Source organism: Solanum pennellii, chromosome 11, assembly GCF_001406875.1.
Source record: "Solanum pennellii chromosome 11, SPENNV200".
Taxonomy (NCBI): domain Eukaryota; kingdom Viridiplantae; phylum Streptophyta; class Magnoliopsida; order Solanales; family Solanaceae; genus Solanum; species Solanum pennellii.
The window spans coordinates 23,560,057-23,567,548 of NC_028647.1; the positions used below are offsets into that span (position 1 = coordinate 23,560,057).

The following is a 7,492-nucleotide window of genomic DNA, read 5'->3' on the forward strand; positions in this document are numbered from 1 at the left end:
GCGACCGGCATAATTTTCCTCTCAAACGACTCAAACAAGCCCTTAGCATTCTCATAACATGTCATCAGTTAAAAATGTAGAAAAATTAAAAACTTTTGCATTCTATATGAAGTGTACTTAGACTTCATGCTTAACATATGTTGAGGTATACTTAGACCTCTCACATAGAAGCTTACTTAGGCTTCTCTTTAAACAACATCAATAAACAATACGTAGCGATAGTCTAAAAGTTGTCTCATATAAAAACCATCTAAAGAGTAAGAGTTGGACTTAGCCAATAAAATGGCAATATGCCATATATGACTTAATACAATAGAATCCAAAGAACATAAAATGGAATAAAGAGTATTCCTAAAACTACTAAAGTCTTAATAAGCAAGAATAATGAAAAGATAGAATCCCCGAACATGAGGACCTACCAACACTTGGAGAAAGAGTTAAAAGTTTCTTCAATCGACCTTCTTAATGTTCAATGGTCCGACCCTATATTTGTATTAATATAAAGTAAGGGTTTAGTACGACACATGTACTAGGTATGTGTATATGCACATAAAAATTTTAAACTCATGCATGAAAAAGACCATTTCTTTAGAAAGCATGTTAATTAATTTGAAAGCCTTTCATGAACATACAATAGAGCATATACAAGATAATGATCACAACAATATAAAACATGATTATAACCCAAGACATAACATCCGTAAATCATATTAACATATCATGTTCAATAGTACATATCAACTTAACATACAAATGAATTAATAATAATTTCATCCCAAATCTACAAATGCAATGATCATATGAAGCCACATAACTCCGGATATTAAAGTAAACAAGATAGGAGACCATGTATAAAGCTTTGCTTTATACAACTTACATCATAAATAGTCATCATCACATATAGCAACATAGTCCATTTCATGTTCATTAACATATCCAATATCATTTACGAGTAACATCATATATAATAAGTGTTATACATTTTTGATATCATATTACAGAAGAGCAATCTCCTAGGACTTCCCTTTGAGTTAACTGTGATATGTCTAGGTAGCGTCCCATATCCCTACCTAAACTAATTAAACTCCTCAAGTCACCCTAATCAAAGTAGAACTTGATCTACCGGCCAAAGTAGAACCATACGCGAACATAGCTTTCTAGATGTGTGTACTAGCTAGTATTCCTATGAAGAAAACATAGTTCTAGAACTAGGACATATATATAAGAGACCCATAGTTCCACATTACATGGAAGCCTCTATATCATTAGAGTCATTGTTAACATACCTTCCATCTAGGGAAGGTACACCTCTCATATCTAGTTCACTCGGTGCTAAGCTATAGTCCCTTTTGAATAACCTTTAAGTCATTTTTTTTCATAAATCGTATCATAAGTGATATGATATTAACTCTTAGTATAAACATCACCATAAGATCATTTAGGTTTAGATGATAATTTCCTTTCATCACAACCTTTTGTATTTGGGATTAATATATTACAATTATATTATGCAAATCATATAAGAGAATATCATTAACTTGCATTTATCGTATCCTTACCATGAATTCACATTTGACATGTTCAAATGCCAACATATATGCATAGCAACATCATATATACTTCAAGTGCATAACAACATCATTCTTAGTACAACATAAACATAAATAGAGAAATCATGACTTTAGAAAACTTGCCTATTGCTTCCAATAATCTTCATCAAGAAATTACGTTCAATTTACATCACTCATCCAACAACATAGTGAAATACTCAATAACATAATCTATACCAACTCTTCTAGTCATATACAATACCAATTCATAGTTAATGATAAGGGAAAAGGGTCATTAAGAAGTTCATTTAAGCAATAGTTCCAATCCCAATGTTTTCATCTAATCATGCGATAAATATAACGAATTAATACCATTATTTAGGGAATGAACATGATTCACACAAAATTCAAACATTACAAACCAATTACCGAACATTACATGCTTAATAACCATTGAAAATTGTTATTCTCCATCATCAGTCATTAAATCTTGAGTGAGGAAGAAAACCGGTTTTGTAGAGTAAAATCCGTAGAAATTGAATTCTTGAAAATCATATTTGAAAGGACATCTTGGGGAATGGAAACCCAGTACTGAAGAAAACATACCTTATTGACGAATATTCCATGAATTTCAAATGAAAATCTTGAAGTCTTTGTATTCTTCCTTACACTTTTCTTGTTCTTTAATGGAGTTTGAAAAGAGAGAGTTCTTAAGATAAATTAGAGGGAACTTGTTTAATCTTATTTGAAGTGCATGAAAGTGGTCTAAAAGTAACCTAAAATCATTATAAAATAGTCACCTAAAATACCCAAAAGACCCTTTCGTAAAATGGGTCTTTTTGGGAAATTAATTAGACTTAAAAACGGCGCGGACGAGTCTGGGAAGTAGCGGCGCGTCGCAGGGTCAGTTTCCCATTTATTTTTGAAGATTAGAGTTGAGAAAGGGAGCCTAATGGGGGATCCGCATGCCAAGGAAACTTTTGGTCCTCCACGTGATTGTTGTGCATCGTGCAACAGCCCTCATTTCTTGGTTGCGCGTAGGCTGCTTTGGCAACTTGCTTACCCATGTTCGCGTCCTCCTAAATGGCCCCTCGGGTAGTCCTTGGGGTGTTTTTACCAAAAGTTTGGACCCTTTGTAATAAATATTACCTATTTTAAGTCCTTTTACATGTTTTGTACTTCATTTGACACTCCCAATCCTTCGCCTATCATAGGGACGTCTACTAGTTGAAATTAGCTAGTTTCCGGACGTCAAGGTCTTTCTTTGTTGTTTTAGATATAACCTTTTCCAATTGGGTTTTATAAATTATTATAGGTATGGAAACATCATTTTAAATATTATTTAATAGGCAAAGCTCTAGTCTAAGCGATTGAACGTCCGAAGTGTTACACCAGAACTCACATTGGCTAAACTTAGCGAATCACTGGCGATCTTTCAGAGTCTGCTAAACAACTCTCAAATGAGTCGCTGTTCTTCCTCATTCCTAGATTATATTAGGATATCATCAATAAATATGATAACCAACAAGTCTCAAGTACAACTTGAACACTCTGTTCATCAAATCCACGAAAGCTGCAGCAGCATTGGTTAGTCCAAATGACATAACTACAAATTCATAATGACCATACCGAGTTCTGAAGGTTCTTTTTAGAATGTAACTATCTCTAACTCTGAGCTTATGATAACCTGATCAGAGGTCTATCTTTGAGAAATGACTAGCACCATGATGTTGGTAAAACAAGTCATCAATCATAGGGATGGGATACTTATTCTTGATTGTGACCTTTTTCAACTATCTATTGTCAATGCACAATATAAGAGAACCATCTTTCTTCTATGAACAAGACTGGTGTACCTAATGGCGAAATACTAGGTCTGATTAAACCCTCATCTAGAAAGTCTTTACACTGATATTTCTATCCCTTAAGATCTACTGGAGCCATTATGTAAGGAGGAATAGAAATAGGTTGGGTATCAAAAAGGAGATCAATTCCAAAGTCGATTTCTCTTTCAGGAGGAACCCCGGGAATATCTTTTTGAAACATTTCTGGAAACTCACTGACTACGGGAATTGACTCAAGAGTTGGGGTTTCATAGCTAGAATCCTTAACCCGAACTAGATTATTCAGATAACCCATAGAGATCATCTTGCTATCCTTAAAATAAGAAAGGAATTGAACCATAGGAGCTAAGCTACTACACTTCCACTCTAAGATTTGTTCAATTGGAAACTAAAAATGAACAATCCTAGTTCCACAATCGACTGAGGCATAAGAGGAATGTAAATGATACATGCCTATAATGACATAAAAGTCTACCATTTCTAACTCTAAAAGATTAGCTTAGATGACTTTCTAAGAGACTGTAACAGGACAATTTTTGTATACCCCTCTAGCTATAACTGGCTCACCTACTGGAGTAGAGACGGAGAAAGGTTCTAAGAGAGTTTTTCGACCTACACTGAATTGAAATTCTATGTAAGGATTTACAAAGGAAAGAATAGCCCCTAGATCTAACAATGCATAAACATCAAGTTAAAGACTCATAACTTACCAGTGACTACATCAAGAGAACCTTCCTAATCAAGGCTAGCTTGAAGAGCATATAACCTGTTCTGGCGCTGACCTTCACCTGTACCAGATTAGCTACCATGCTAAATTGGCGACTTGATAGTGCTGCTGAAATTGTGGACTGATTTCTACCATTACTACCTTGACCCTTTCTAGAAGGACAATCCCTGAACCTGTGACCACACTAACCGCACCAAAAATATCATTCTTTTCCTACAAGGCACTCGCCTAGATTGTTCTTGCTACCCTTATAGCAAGTCGGGTAAGTCTTGGTGCCTGAAAAACTTTTCTGAGACTTTGATCCTGGTGCTCTAACGTTCTGGTCATACTTGTTCTTGGAGGATTGAACACAAGTTGATGAAGGGGCTGGGTGGAAGACATTTGCTGGCATTGCAAGCGATTTCAACAACTCGACATCTACTGAGAGTACATAGTTCCCAATCATAGCCTTCTTATTCTCCTTGGAATATTCCCTACGGTTGTCACTCTCAACCTGTTGATCATGAGTTATAACATTAGAGATGTTCATATCTCCTAGTAGCATAACATTTATGCACTTTGTTTCACCAAATCCCCCATACAAGAACTTATTCATCTAATCCTTGGAGATGTAAACCATGTGAGGAGTGTGCCTGGAGAGTTTCTTAAACTTGAGTCCATAGTCTTGGACCCTCATATTTCCGTTCCTTAAGTTCGTGATTTTCTGAGCCTTTGCTTCTCTTAACTCTATCGGGAAATACCTTTCCAGAAAGGTCTCATGTAAGAAATCCCAAGTAATAGGAGCTACATTGGTACCCCAATTTTTTCCCACTGAGTGTACTAGATATGAGCAACATCTTTAAGCTGGTATAATGCAAACGCAACCTGATCATTCACAGTGACCTGCATTAACTCAAAGATTTTCTTGATCTCATCTAAGAAATTTTAGGGATCCTTATTAGTTTGTTGTCCTAAGAAATCAGGTGGATTCGTCATAACAAAGTTACGAACCCTTGTTGCTGATGATACACCATTAACACTCACATGAGATTTAACCCGCTGATTATTCTTGTTGGTGACACTCTAAGCCAACATCTAAATGGCATTCCTTAATTCAGCATTCGAAACTTCATGTTCTTCCACTAGAGGAGTTGCCTATGTATTCTTTGCATTTTCATTCCTTGAAATAGCTCTACGAGGAGGGATGATCTGAAATGTAGAATTTCACTTAAGAATGGAATTAGACCATACCTTACACATGATTATCGTAACCAGAAAGAGAAGTTTTTCTTAAAAAGCTTCAAAGCCTCCCTCTCATTAGATGTGGTGCACTTCACATCCATCAAAAGGACTCTACTTAGTGCGGCTTTTCAGACATCCTAGCACAATAAAACATAGTGCACTGATACCAAGTTTGTCATGCCCCGAGCTACCCTTGAGTCTCGGACACAGGATCAAGGACCACAAGTGATATTAATCTAACCCTACTAAGATGATCATAAGCACACTAAAGATAATAACTGATGCGGAAGCTAAACAATAACTAAGTTAAAAGATGGGGAGTACCCATATACTATAAGTTAGATATTTTAGACTGATGAGTTAAATACAAAGAAAATATTAACTCAATACTAAGATGAAATTAACTATGTCTGAGAATAGACTTTAACTGACTAGAAATGATGGGATAGGCCCCGGCAAAGTCTAGCAAAACAAAAACTAAAGAACTAAAATAGAGCAAAGAAACTCATGACTATAGTCATCAAATAATGACAACACACCATTGATTCTGCTGCACAAGAGATTGAGAATCAATCTAATCATGATCAGAATGCAGAGAACCTGAACCTACATCATGAGAAGATGTAGCAGACGTATGCGTCAGTACCTGATATGTACTGAGCATGTAGGATAGAGTAAAGCAGAAAAAAACATAATTGAACGAGCACAAAAGAAAGTATAATATTCTAAATATGATATACTGAGTTATGAGTTGATTGGATGCAATGACTAAATTTATAACATGCTAAGATATAAAACTAAATGAACTATAAATATAGTCAATTCAATATAGTTTTTCTTAACCGTGGGAGCTAATGATAACCGATAAAAAACCACATCAGCTATATGTGGAATCCGATGTATACTCCCCGTTGAAAAAACCCAATATACTTTTCAAAATGTATAAATGCATGCTGGCATGATCACTAAATTGATGCCGATGAAGGAGACTTACAACCTACTTGGCTAGTAGTTTTATGACTATTTAGGTATGCTAAATTCTAGTCCAAATCGATAGTTTGCTACTCCAATGAATTAAGTGATTAACATATTACGATTTTGAATTTCTGTGAATACTTGGTATCTCAAAACTTAACATGCAAACTGAGAATGCAGCAATTAATCTGATAATGATGCATAAATAACTGAGGTATGTATAACTGAATTACTTGAATATCTTATCTAGCATGTGGAATTAAACAGCTAAAGAAATACATAGCTAGGTCCTATAATTCATGCAATCATTTGAGTAATAACATGATAATCTGTTTGGGACATATGACTATCTAATTCATGATATTCTGTTGAAGTTCTGGAAACCCTAGGAATAATCATGATATGGTAAACAAGAATCTGACTGAATACTAGGGACATAATGGGTGAAAGCAACCTACAACTCAAATCCCACATTTACCTAGTGATGAAATCAAGGCAGAAATCTTTAGATTTTAGGGCTGGAACTTTTGGAACCTTGTGTTTTCTTGAACTAGGGTTATTGATCTTTTTCTCCTTTCCTGCTTCTAATTTTGTAAGTGGTGTTTAATGATTTGACTTAGGCAAGTTTTAGTTATGTTTCAAGGATTAAACTTACTAAAAGTATATGATTTAGGGTCCAAACAACATTTCTTAGTGGTTAAGTGAAGTAGTAAAAGACCAAAATACCCCTAAATTAATTGCTATCAAAGCAATCAATGATCGGGACTGGCATCGATGGCCCGTCGTTTGGGTCTGCTCAACTTGCCTTCATTAAAATTGAATAATTTTCACTCTAAGGTCGGATTTTAGCAATCTCGGTTGACCTCGAAAGATAATTCAAATCTCTGTCATTTCATGGGTCATGGTATACCTAATTCATTTTGTGCTAATATTTATGACCATTTGAAGTTGATCTAACAACATTTTCCCCCTAACTGACTGCTAACTTTCACCTATGGTCAGACATACGGACGTAGATTGAATGACGGTCCGTGCTGGTCATCTGTAGTTCATGTCAGAGGTTGGATAACTTGAGTCTAAATTTATGGACACAGAACACAGACCATAATCTCAATTAAGATTATAGGTATGTGCGTGGATTGACACTTCGTCAATTTTTCGGGATGAGTTTTGGG

At 35.3% G+C, this 7,492-nt stretch overlaps 1 pseudogene; it reads left to right on the forward strand.

Annotated features, from left to right (window-relative positions):
• The window catches only part of LOC107003752, a 28,930-nt pseudogene extending 24,684 nt beyond the window's left edge, over positions 1-4,246 (forward strand).
• Positions 4,247-7,492: the final 3,246 nt, after the last annotated feature.